We start from the raw sequence: 13,487 nt of genomic DNA, 5'->3' as shown, positions 1-13,487 counted from the left end.
CAGTAAAAACAAAGATGAATCTGGGGACATGTTAGGAGAGGACGGGAAGATGCTGTCCTGTGGGGGTGTGGAGAGAGAACTTGTACAGGAGCCTAGATTAAACAGCAGGTGGTCGGGGCGGGGCGGGGGGGTTATTATTCTACAGGCTCTGTTTTTCCCCTGAACGGGGAGAGCAGCCCATCTGGCAAGAAGGCTGCCCGCACCTGAGGCAGTTAGTGCTCCATGGGGATTCAGCTCTCCAGTTACTCGGCCTGAAGGCAATTTTGTACCTCTTGGGCCAGATCCCCCCCGGGGTGTCGAGCAGCAACGCTCCGCTGAAGTCAGGAGAGATCTGCTGATTGGTAAACACTGAGGATCTGGGCCCCAAAGTTACTGTCTGGATCTTTCAGCTTCTCCTACTGGCGGGTGGCCAGCAGCAGGTGAGACTTGGCCAGAAGCCCTAGCCCTGGGGTGGGAGTTGTGCTGATGTGTGGCCGTTAACAAAAGCGCCTCTGGGAGCCCTTTCCCTCCATGCAGCACAAACCAGCAGATGGAGTCCCTGTAACTTGATCCAGCAGGGGCCACAGGTGGGAGGACAGCATCTGGCCCTTTAACGGCATCACTGTGGTTCACCGCATCACTGTATCCTCTGCACCCTGGAGATTCCCTTGGCCCTGCTTTCCTGGTGAGCCTGCCGGGGCTGTGCTGTCAGAGCAGCTCTCCAGGCTGGTTCCTGTGCTCCGCTTGTGAGCATTAACCCCTTGTCTCCTGCGCAAGCGGTGTTAGGAAACCCCAACCCTGTGTGCTGCTAGCGCAGTTCCCCGCTCCGCAAGGGGGAGTGTTGGATTTCAGAGCCGGGCTGAAATTCCAGGCACTCCGGCTGTTGTTTGTTACCTCTGCTGCTGGGCAGCGTTCCCCTGAGGTCATTTTTGTCATTCCCGCACGTCAGCGCACAATGTGGTTGGGTGTGAGGGACTCTGGCTGGGTCTCACCTTGTGGCCTTGACCACAAGGATCTAATAAAGGTGGAAGATGCAAAAGCCAAACCGGGGAGGAAGGCGTGTGAACCTGCCTTTGATAAGACAATCCATAGCACTAAATCATCGTCCCACTCACAAGGAGGCAGGGAGCTGGCTGCAGGGAGCCACTTCACCATTGCGCCCTTCCTGCGCCAGGGGCAGGAAAAGAGCAGGGAGTAGAAAGGGCACAACTTTGTGCCTCCCAACGTCATGGCCTGTGCAGCCACAACACACCTCCCAGCTTCGAGCAGTTCCCGGGCTGCTCTGTATTGAGGTATCTTGCAGAAGCCAGCTGTGGGCTGTTATGCCAGCACAGAACAGCTGGAGTGGTGCTTCAGCCACAGTGTCTCATCCCCAGTATGTCCTCTTCCAATCCTGGCCTGACCGCTGCACCAGGGCCTGCAAGTTGTCTATGCTGGAAGCAGGAACCTCGCTAGGACAGGGGGATTCTGTCATGTCCACCCTCTTGACGCCCCTTCGTTCTCCAGCCTATGGCAAACCTTGCCATGGTCTCTTTCACCTGGGCATACTTGAGAGAGCCCATCTGCCTGTCCTTTTCTGTCCTCCCCTTCCACCAGCCACACACTCTTCTCCCCTTCCCTCCTTCTCCTTTTGCTAGTCTCTTCTCCCACCCCCACCTGCTCATTGCCATTTGGAATGTGTTGGGGGCTAGACACGGCTTTGGGGCTGGGTTCTCTCCTGGGGCCCTGCTGATTATGTGCATCTTATGGCCGAGAAATCAGCATTTGGCAAAAGGTTGCAGAGGGGAGTAAAGCAAAGGGAATCTATAAGTGCGTGCTCCTACTTACCTGCTTGCAAATCAGCTGATGTGTAACTGAGGGCAGAATCTGGGCCAAACATTGTCTATTTATTTTCCTATTCTTCATTTACAAAGAGACCAAGGCCCTTTTCCTACCTTCCTTTGTAAGTCCTGAGGTGATTGAATACATCCCTCTCATTAGTGCCGGTGGGGTAGAGGAGTGCAGAGGGGCGACCCAGCACCTGGCCCTTTGGTTTGGTTATAGATTTAAAAGCATTTGATTGAGACCGATTGGGGGTGGCCCCTTCTGCAGGGCTTGGCTTGCCGGGCCTCCGACCAGGGTGTGTCTACACTGCGAAGAAAAACCTGGGGCACCGACTCTGAGCCGGGGTCAATTGACTTGGGCTTAAAGGGCTAACAATAGCAGTGTAGATGTTCCTGCTCGGGCTGGAGCCTGGGCTCTGGAACCCAGCCAGGGGAGAGGCACCCTCAGGCCGCTTTGCACTGCTCAAGGTGGACCCAGACTCAGCACAGCGCGCTTCACACTGAGTGCCTGATACATGTGCTTTGTCGGCCCTTTACGCTGCCGTCACACAAATGAGGGGCTGTGCAGGTTCGTTGCTCTAAAGGGCTGCCCTGGGGTGAAATCAATTAGGCCAGATTCTGATCTCACTTTCAGGCATTTGAAAGCGCTGCGACTCCTGATTTCACTCCCAATCAGACCCATAGAGATGAGCTGCCCTCCCTGTACCACTTATTGCTGTGATACAGCTGATCCCACCCCGGCCACAGGGATACAAGGGTAGCAATGGTCTTTAGCATGTTCTTCATTATTTGCATTGCCCCTGCCCCATTGCGCTAGGTGCTGTACAAACATAGTACAAAGGGATAGGCTCTGCCCCCTGGAGTTTACAATCTAAGTACAAGATGAGCCAACAGGCGGATACAAACAGACTGTGGGGGAGGGACAAGGTAACAGGGAGATACAACTGATCTGTCTGATAAGCAATGGCCCTAAAGCTTATTTATCTGGGGGCAGGGAAGATCAGCTCGCAGTGGGACAGAGACTCTTACACCATTGCCCGCCCCTCTCCACCCCTGCCGGTGTAGAAAGAGGAGGTGGCCAATAGACCCTTCCACTACACCAATCCATGGCTGTAATTTTGGCCCCTTGTGGCCTTTAGCAGCCAGTGTAAATCACAGCAGCTGCTCTCAACTTTTCCAGGCTACCATCCCCCCTTCAGGAGTCTGATTTGTCTTGTGGGCCCCCAAGTTTCACCATCCTTAAAAATGACTTGCTTACACAATCATCGATAAAAACAGAAGTGTCACAGCACCCTCGTGCTGAAAAATGGCTGACTTTCTCATGGCTACCATAAAATTCTTAAACGAATCAATTGGAATAGAAATACTGCACTTACATTTCAGTGGAGAGTATGTAGAGCAGTATAAATAAGTCATTGTATGACATTTTAGTTTGTACTGACTTCGCTAGTGCTTTTTATATCACCTGTTGTAAAACTAGGCAAATAGCTTGATGAGGTGCTGTACCCCTGGAAGACCTCTGCGTACCCCGGGTTGAGAACCAGTGAGAGAAATTCTCAGGCTGCTGTAACTCTATGCCGAGGGATCAGCCCTAGAAATGTGTGGCAGGGGGCTCCGGGGAGTGCAAAGAGGAGTACATAGGTGACGGTTGCAGCCCCGGCTGACTTGCTGTCCTGCTGTAGCTGAGAACTTGGCCCCAGGTATTGGTAACAATTGACTAAGACTTACCATTAGAAAGAGGATACGTGGAGAGTGTTTTGAAATATTGGGGTAGAGTTAAGGTTGTTTCCACAAATGCAGTTATGAATTTCCAGGCTTTCAAACCTTCCAACACACCAAACCCCTGCCATAGGCCGAGAGATCTAGGCTGTCGTGGTGGCTCACGCTTTCCGTCAGAAGACTCTGGTTTCAGTTGCTTATGACTTTGCCAAACCTTAGCAAACAGCACGAGCGCGGAGTATTCCTGGCTCTGGAGCTGGAAGGGTTAACCGGGGGTCTCGCACAGGGCTTGCCAAGGAACCCAGCCCCCAGAGGTTGTCAGAGGAGTGAGCATGCAGGCCTGTGTTAGCACTAGGGGCTGAGAAGTCCTTTCTCTTGCCTGTTTTGCCCCCTCTCCCTTTACAGCTGTGGCCTGGTTTTCCTTTACCCAGCTCTCCTGTCGCCTGATCTGTCATCCAGCGTTCCTTGCTGGGCCACACGGGGCAGCTCCATTGACTTTCATGAACTTCCACCCTTTTTTAAGCAGCAGCTGATTTGGCCTCTTTATCCCAATCCTGCTGGGGTCTGGGAGTGGGAGCAGTGCAGCTGACCGTACCCAGGGAGCAGCAGAACTACCCCGCAGTGGAGAAGCTGCTCAGAGGCCATGGGGATGGGCACCGATATCGGGCAGGAGAAGCGCCTCTCCAACTCTCCAGGCCTCCCTCTGGTCTGCAGCAGCATTTCAGTTGCTGAGCTCTTCCCCGGGAGTGGATCTGTGTAGAACTAATGAGGCGAGGAAGATCACGGAGCGGTACAAGGATTAGTGTTACTCCCAGTCTTGAACCTGCACACCAGGCCATCTTTAAGGTGCAGCCAGCTGCCTCCCTCCCCGTTCTGATTCCTCAAGGAGCCAGTGGTCCTCTAAGAACCAGCTGTGCCCCCACAATCAGAGAGACTCCTTCTCCTTCCACAGGTGTGGCTGCACTGGCCCTTTTATCTGCCTCTGTGATGTCACAATGCCCCAGGATGCACTGGGCTATACAGAAACCCCACCCCCTTAACGCCAGCTGGGGCAGGTTAGGCTCAGAGGCTGCTGAAGTGGGAGCTGGAGCTTTTCCTCCCCCGCTGATCCAGGCTTAGAGGGTCAAGGGCTCCGGGGGACGACGCTGGGCTGAGACAGGTAAAAGGGAGGGGGCACTGGCTGGGGATTCAAGAGACCTGGGTTCAGGTCCCTGCTCTGTCCAGGCTCCCTGTGTCACCCTGGCCAATCGCTGGGGTGCTCAGTGCCGCAGGTCTCCAGCTAACAGCACAGCCAGCTCCCATGGGTGCCATCAGGATAAAATCCACTGTGGAGTGGGTGGCCCTCGGCCGACATGCCTGTGAGGACCAGGGATGTCCCTAGAGAAACCAAGGATTCCCCCGCTCTTCTACGCTGACCCAAGGGCAGCTTGAGCAGTGGATCTGGTTTTCATTACACTGTGGTGCAGGCACTTCTCTTTCAAGAGCTAAAGTTTTATTCAGCCTCCTCTCCGGGCTGGGAAAGGACACGCACAAGGCTTTTCAAATAGAAAACCCCACCGTCACACCTCAGGTTTCCCCGGCGGGGCCTTCAGCTTGCAAGCCTCCAAGGTTTAGCCCCAGCACAAGAAGCTGGGCTGTCCCAATGTTTCAATGACACAAGAACAGCCACCCTGGGTCAGTCCATCTAGCCCACTACCCTGTCTCCTGACAACAGCCAATGCTAGGTGCTTCTGAGGGAATGAACAGGACAGGGCAATTATCGAGTGATCCATCCCGTCGTCCAGTTCCAACTTCTGGCTGTCCAAGGTTTAGGAACACCAGCGCACGGTGTTGCGTCCCTGACCATCTTGGCTAATAGCCATTGATGGACCTATCCCCTATGAACTTATCCAATTTTAATACCCACACTCAAACCTGGGCCCTGTTTTTCTCTGGCCATCTCCTTTTCTGACTGACCCCAGATGCTGCTTTCTTCAACCTGGCCTTTCAGAATTAAATCAAGGCAATTACCCAGCTCTCTTTTCTGCCAAATTGTGAAAGCCACCCAACTGTTTCCCACATGTCCTCATTCTCTGTTGCCCATGGGAAAGACACGGAGGTGGGACAAGAACTAGGCAGCAAAAATGCTGCAGTGTAAATAACCATAACACGGAGGGAGCAGGGGCACAAGACAAGATGATCTTTCGTACTCTAGGCATATCACATACGCTCTTTTAACCATGCCACTAAGACTTATAAACTACAGAAGGAAAAGGAGTACTTGTGGCACCTTAGAGACTAACAAATTTATTTGAGCATAAGCTTTCACGAAAGCTTATGCTCAAATAAATTTGTTAGTCTCTAAGGTGCCACAAGTACTCCTTTTCTTTTTGCGAATACAGACTAACACGGCTGCTACTCTGAAACCTGTCAAACTACAGAAGCCGTCCCTAGTGGATCCAGCCTCGCACAGCGCCAGACAAACCCCTCACAGCCGAGTGGGGAAGTGACACCGCTGAACACATCCTGCTGATGCTGATCATGCCACAAAGGCCACCTGGGACTCTGGCACCTACTCAGAGTTCCTGCTAACATTGGATCCTTTCCATTGCCAGCTGACCCTACGGGGAGAGAGAGAAGGAGGGCTCCAGTGCCATCTTGTGGTACTAGATGATCACAACAGTCCAGTCCAGTGCTGCTCTGTTCTGGGCATCTGCCGTACAAACTATAGCAAGAAATAACGAAAGTCAGCGAGACGGGTAGGACGCTGGGACTCCGAAAACCTGAGTTCTGTTCGCAGCTCTGCTGTGTGACTTTTGCCAAATCAATTCCCCTCTCTCTCTCCTCCTGCTGTTTGTACCTTTAGACTGTAGTTTGCTCAGGGCCAAGATTCTCTCTGTGTCTGTGTCTCTCGCCCAGTACGGCCTTGATCTTGGCTGAAAGGAGGCAGCGAGCAGAGAGCCTGGTAGGATGACCAGATGTCCCGATTTTATAGGGACAGTCTGGATATTTGGGGCTTTTTCTTATATAGGCTCCTATTACCCCCCACACACACACCCTGTCCTGATTTTTCACACTTGCTATCTGGTCACCCTAGAGCCTGGCATTTCACTACTGCTTAGACTGCAAGGTAAGTCTGAAATGAAAATGAAGTGTGAGTTAATATGGGAAATATGTAAATGTCACAGTCAAGTGAGGCAGGAGCGGGAGAGGTGTGTCTAAAAGCAATCTGGCCCTTGCAAAGGAAGTGATATGGTTTGTTTGTGCTCCTCGCCCCAAATCTGGGAACATCCCCCCCATTCTGGTCCCTGAATTTTGCGGGGATGTCTTAAGCACCAAATCCTGTGGCATTTGCTGCTGGTCCATCCCCTCGGGCGCTAGGGTAGTGGCTACATGGAGAGCCTGGCGCCATCATCTAGCTAGGAAAAGCGTCTTAGGGGCAGAATACTGGGGAGGCAAATATAAGGTTCCATCAGCAGCACTGCTCACTCTTCCAGCTGAGCTGGGGGGAGAGTGGATTTGGGGGGGGGCTGCATCTGATTGAGCAGCTAGAGGCCAGGGACTTGATTTGCAGAGGTGCTGAACCGCCATGGCTCCGATTGACCGCGACCGCAATTGTGCGCGCTCAGCACCCTTCCCAATCTCTCCCCCTGCCCCTGGCTGCTGCATGACAGGTATTTCTGGACTAGTCAGGGACTGCCTCTTGACTTAAATGCCCGCCCTTTGCAAAGATGCTGGGAATGGTAATTCTTTGTGACAGCATTGCTCAGGCCACTGCTGGGTGCTCCTCCTACTCCAGCATGGGTAGAAATTCAGGCCTAATTCTCATTGATCAGAAGGTCCAAACAGACTTATTAAAGTGAGATAAGATGTCATCCTCCTCCTCCTCTGGGTAGAAGTGACCAGCATTCTCGGAAGGCATCAGGAGCCTACGTCAGGGCAGCTGCTAAATGCTACCAGAGATGGCAACTAGCAATCTGCGCTGTGTACGTGCTGTTTGATGCATTGTACCATTCTTTGCAATAGGTGATCTGCCTGGGGAAGGAGAGGAGGTGTGGGCCCTCGACTTCTAACCTCCTGTAGACCTGCCATGACATGTAATGGGCCAAATCCTGTCTTCATTCTCATTCTGTTTTAATATTTATATTGCCATGGGCTGCTGCCACTGGCACAAAAACCAAACAGAGAATCAAGGAGCTGTAACCAGCTAGGAGAGCTCCACCTTCCACTTAGCCCCCTGGAGACTGCACAGAAAAGAATCTGGGCTTCTGCTTGCAAAGACTAATTGGACCAGTGCACATCACCCGAGGACACCAGCCAGCGGGCTATGATTTTGATCCAAGTTCCCTGTTGCCCATCCCTACAAAGTGGGGATGAAGGACAATCTTGCTCCGTAGTGGTGGTAAAGCCTTTGGAGCAATTGCTAATGTTTAAAACATTTTCTTTGAGCAAAAATATGTCTTGAGGAGATTGGCATTGATTATCCTCTCCAACGAGGTCAAGAGATTGTGACAGCAGCATTAGGGGGCCTCAAATGCAGCAGCCAGGAGCATTATCATGGGTTGATGACAGTTCTCCGTACTGCTCTATGAAATCCTCCCAAGCTTATGTGTGGAGGGAAGTCTGTTTTTCCATGAGTAGCATGTGAAGTCACCAGTCTGTGCTGAGCCCTTTTCACTGTTCCCTAATATGGGAGGAGACCTGGTGTCTTCACTTGAAACCTGCATTTGTGATGCATGTAAAACACAAACCAGCAAAACACAGAATGGCCAGTGAGTTCTTGGAACGTATTTGGGCCAAAGTTTTGTTTCAGAAAGTGGCGGAAGTAACCAGGGGGACAGCCATTTTAGACTCGATTATGACCAATAGGGGGGAATTGGGTGCGAATCTGAAGGTGGAAGGCAATTCAGTTGAAAGTGGTCATGAAATGGTAGACGTCTAAGGAAAGGCCAGAGTGAAAGAAGCAGAATAAGGACAATGGACTTAAAAAAAAACCCACCAGATTTTAACAAACTCAGATTGCAGGTAGGTCAAGTCCATGGAAAGAAGAAAATCGAAGGGGAAAAGGAGTTCAGGAGGGCTGGCAGAATCTCAGAGACAATATTAAAGGCACCACAGCAAATTATCCCAATGTGAAGGACAGATGGGAAGAATAGTAAGAGGGCAAAATGGCTCCATCAGGATCTCTTTAACAACCTGGAAATTAAAAAGGAATCCTACAAAAAAGGGAAACATGGATGCATTGCTAAGAAGGGGTACAAAAGATTAGCACACGAATGCAGGGACAAAATCAGAAAGGCTAAGGAACAGAATGAGTTACACCTAGCAAGGGGCAAAAAAGCAGTAAGAAAAGATGTTGTAAATACATTAGGAGCAAGAGAAAGATGAAGGAAAGTGTAGGACCTCTGCGTGGCAAGGAAGGCGAGCTAAGAACCGATGGTCTCAAGAAAGCTGAGGTGTTCAATGCCTATTTTGCTTCAATCTTCCCTGTAAAAAGATAAATTGTGACCAGAAAATTAACAAAATGAATATTAACAACAGGAGGAAGGGCACCAACTACCACAGGGAAAGAACAGGTTAAAGAACATTTAGAAATGTTAGCTGTATTCAGGTCAGTAGGGCCTGATGAAATTTATCCTAGAATCCTGAAGGAACTAGCTCGAGCTAGGTTAGTGATTATATTTGAAATCTCATGGAGGCTGGCTGAAGTCACAGAGGACTGAAGAAGGGCAAACATAGTATCTATCTTTAAAAAGGGGAACAAAGAAGACCCCAGGAACTATAGACCAGTTAGCCTAACTTTGATACCTGGAAAGACATGGGAATGAATTCTTAAGCTATCAGTATGTAAGCACTTGGATGATAATAGGGATATAAGGAATAGCCAGCATGGATTTGTCAAAAACAAATCATGCCAGCCCAATCCAATTGCCTTCTCTGATGGAGTTACTGGCCTGGTGGATAAGGGGAGGCAGTACCTGTGATAGATTTTGATTTTAGTAAGGCTTTTGACACAGTCCCACATGACATTCTCATAAGCAAAGTAAGGAAATGTGGTTTAGATGAAATTACTATCGGGTAGGAAGACTGTACTCAAGGAGTAGTTATGAGTGATCTGCTATCAGACAGGGGGACATATCTAGTGGGACCCCACAAGCGTCTGTCTTGGGTCTGGTACTATTCAATATTTTCATTAATGACTTGGATAATGGGGTGGAGAGCACGCTTATAAAATTTGTGATTAACACCAAACTGGGCAGGGTTGCAAGTGTAACACCGACAGACCCCAGTTGGCGGTGGGCAGGATCGAACCGGAGAGTTCTGGAGCTTAGTGCATGAGCCTCTACAGCAAGAACTAAAAGGAAACTGTCTGTTAGCTAAGGCTGTAGAGCAGACTCATAATCTCTCTCTCTAAGTGGTCTTGCTGCCACTAGATGGGACAGAACACCACACCCAGGAGGTGCGTGAGTTACACAAGCACTTTGAAGGGTAGGATAAGAATTCAAAATGACCTTGACAAATTGGAGAATTGGTCTGAAATCAATGAGATGAAAGTCTATAAAGACAAGTGCAAAGTACTTCACATAGGAAAGAAAAATTAAATGCACAATTACAAAATGGGGAATAACTGGCCAGGTGGTAGAACTGCTGAAAAGAAGCTGGGGCATATAGTGGATCACCAGTTGAATGTGAGTTAACAATGTGATGCAGTTGCAAAAAAAAAAACCCACAAAAAACCTAGTATCATTCTGGGGTATATTAACAGGAATGCTGTCTGTCAGACACAGGAGGTAATTGTCCTGCTCTGTTTGATACTTGTGAGGCCTCAGCTGAAGTCTGGGGGTCCATTTCTGGGCAGCACACTTTAAGAAAGACGTGGACAAATTGGAGAGAGTCCAGAGGAGAGAAACAATAATGATAAAAGGTTTAGAAAACGTGACCTCTGAGGAAAGGCTAAAAAAACCTGGGCCTCTTTAGTCTTGAGAAAAGAAATTGGGGAACCAGATAACAGTCTTCCAATATGTTCAGGGCTGTTATAAAGAGGACAGTGATCAATTGTTCTCCATGTACACTGAAGGTAGGACAAGAAGTAATGGGCTTAATCTGCAACAAGGGAGATTTGGGGTTAGATATTAGGAAAAACTTTCTAAGTATAATAATAGTTAAATACTGGGATAGGCTTCCAAGGGAGGTTGTGAATTCCCCATCATTGGAGGGTTTTAAGAACAGGTTACCCTAAGACCTGTCGGGTGGCCTCAATAGAGGTGAGGGGACTGGACTAACCTCTGAAGGTCCTTTCCAACCCTACATTTCTATGAGTCTGTGTAATATTCAATCTGAGGGTTTGTCTACACTACCGCACGGGGTCGATCTAAGATACGCAACTTCAGCTATATGAATAGCGTAGCTGAAGTCGACATACTTAGATCTACCTACCGTGGTGTCTTTGCTGCGGTAAGTCAACAGCTGACACGATCCCATCAACTCTGCTTGCGCTTCACGTTCTGGTGGCGTACCAGAGTCGACAGGAGAATGCTCAGAGATAGATTTATCGTGTCTATACTAGACTCGATAAATTGACCCCCACTGGATTGATCGCTGCCTGCCAATCTGGCGGGTGGTGTAGACAAGCCCTGAGTATGTGCAGAGGAAAGGGAATCTTATCTGGAGTATGCAGGTTATTTAAGCTTCCAAGAGTAATGCCTCTATATGTGTTTCCCGGCCCCAGCAATGCAGCCCCAACCAGCATTCCACTTTGACTGTGGTTGGGCAAGCCTGGGTATTTTGGTTGTTCTTTTTCCTGAATGTTATTGCCTCCATCCTCTCTCGGTGTGCCCAGGCATCTAACAGAGAGATGGATTGTCAGTTTCATCTAGCTTTATAGGCCATAGGAATTGCTGTATTGGATTGCCCCATAGTCCATCTAGTCCAGTGTCCTGTCTCCAATGATGGCTGGTATCAGATGCCCCAGATGAAGTTGCAAGAAACCCCACCGTAGGCGAGTTTGGGATACATGGGCATGTCAATGTGGGATTATGGTCCGCTGCTTGGTAGAGCCTTTGACTGGCATCCTTTTTATTTTTTCTAAGTCAAAATAAAATATAATAATTCTTTTCAGCGGGCAGGGGCGGGGGGGGAGGTGTATATTCAGACATTCAACCTGAGGTTTTCTCCGTTTGCACTAAACTGAAGTATCCTGCTGATGGCCGGCACCTTCTCCTATTTGAGGGGAGAAAGGATGCTCTTTGTGGTAAACCACAGGGGCCAGACAAGCTAGGCCATGGGGGTTGCATGGCTAGCTCTCTGAGGCCTGGGACACGTGGCTGATGCTTCCATTTTCGCATGCCTGGCTGGAAACACGCACAGTGGAATTAGAAAACAACGGGTGCAGGCTGCAAAACCAGACCCACAGCAGCCAGTCTCAGAGTCCAGTTCACCTGATTCGCGAGCTCATGTGACTCACACTGTAAGAGCTTGTGGCACCTTAGAGACTAACAAATTTATTTGAGCATAAGCTTTCGTGAGCTACAGCTCACTTCATCGGATCCGATGAAGTGAGCTGTAGCTCACGAAAGCTTATGCTCAAATAAATTTGTTAGTCTCTAAGGTGCCACAAGTACTCCTTTTCTTTTTGCGAATACAGACTAACACGGCTGCTACTCTGAAAACTGTAAGAGCTGTGTAGACGCTGGAGCTGGAGCCCGTGCTCTGAAACCCGGCACAGTGGGGGAAGGGCTCAGAGCCCAGGCTCCAGCTCAAGCTGAATGTCTGCACTCCTTTTAGCCCCGTAGCCTGAGCCCAAGTCAGTTGACCCGGGCTCTGAGACTCACTGCCGGTGGTTGGGGTTTTTTTTTTTTTGCTGTGTAGACAGACCTGAAGAGTCTTGTGCACATCCGTGAAATGCCCAGGCAGGGTTCCAGCCATTGCACTGTCCTCCGGTTAAAAGGGGAGGGTGATTTAAACCCACAGAACTGGCGACTTGAAACATGTGACTAGAAATGTCACTGTGCTGGTTTTATTCCCTAACCGCAGGATGCAAAGCTCCCTCTGAGAGGGAGAGCAACTCCCTGTGCTCCTTGCTGGGGTTCTGTGCTATGTCTGCTCAAATCCAATGCAGCTGGCATGCACGAAGCGTTGCCTGAGTTGACAGCCTCTGACAGGCCTGATTAGATGCATGACAACCATTATGCAAGCGGGGGAGTAATGGACGCTGCAGCAGTGAGCTATTAGCCAGAGTTTCAGACTGATTAACCCACAACCTGGTAGCTTGCGATGGCAAGGAAACCTGCCAAAAATAGCCCCAGAAAGCCACTGGGAAATTGGGCTGGAGCCATGCGGGAAGGTTCGCATTGGGATCTCTGCATTGGAACATGAGCAGGTTGGATCTGGCCTGGGGTTCACGACAGGTTTAAAAAGGCCAGAGAGAGAGTAGATTAAACTCCGGAAGTTGGGGGGAGGGGAGGGAAGAGTGTGAATTTAGCATCACGAGAGCCTGTCAGGGATCTCTCCCCATCAGATGCTACATGGAAAGTGCGTTCACACAAGTCTAGTCCTTCCAGAGCACACAACCATCGTTTTACATGCACAAAATTCTCTGTTACTCACCTGCTCTAGGGACACCCACCCATACCCTGTTCCTAAGAGCTCAGGCATAACTTTACATTCTAGGACACTTACCCCTCACCCTCTTCCTAGGGCTCAGGCGTAACCCTCTTAATTTAGGCATTTAACTTTACCCCTCCGTGGGCTCCGGGCTCTACTCCTCTGAGCTCCAGGTAAGCATCTATTCCCTCTGGACTCAGGGCTTAATCTTTTGCGGGTTTACGGGGTCTTTTACCAGTGAAAGAGCCTTGCACACTAATATCCTACTTAACCTCTATTTAGTAACAATCACCAAAACAGAATGCACACTCTATACATACAGTGCTCACCACCCCCAGTAAGACAGATAAACTTTTCTTAATGTCCAGTCAGGATCAGGTCATC

The sequence above is a fragment of the Dermochelys coriacea genome, chromosome 6, assembly GCF_009764565.3.
Source record: "Dermochelys coriacea isolate rDerCor1 chromosome 6, rDerCor1.pri.v4, whole genome shotgun sequence".
NCBI classification, from domain to species: domain Eukaryota; kingdom Metazoa; phylum Chordata; order Testudines; family Dermochelyidae; genus Dermochelys; species Dermochelys coriacea.
This window is presented reverse-complemented; position numbering follows the sequence as displayed.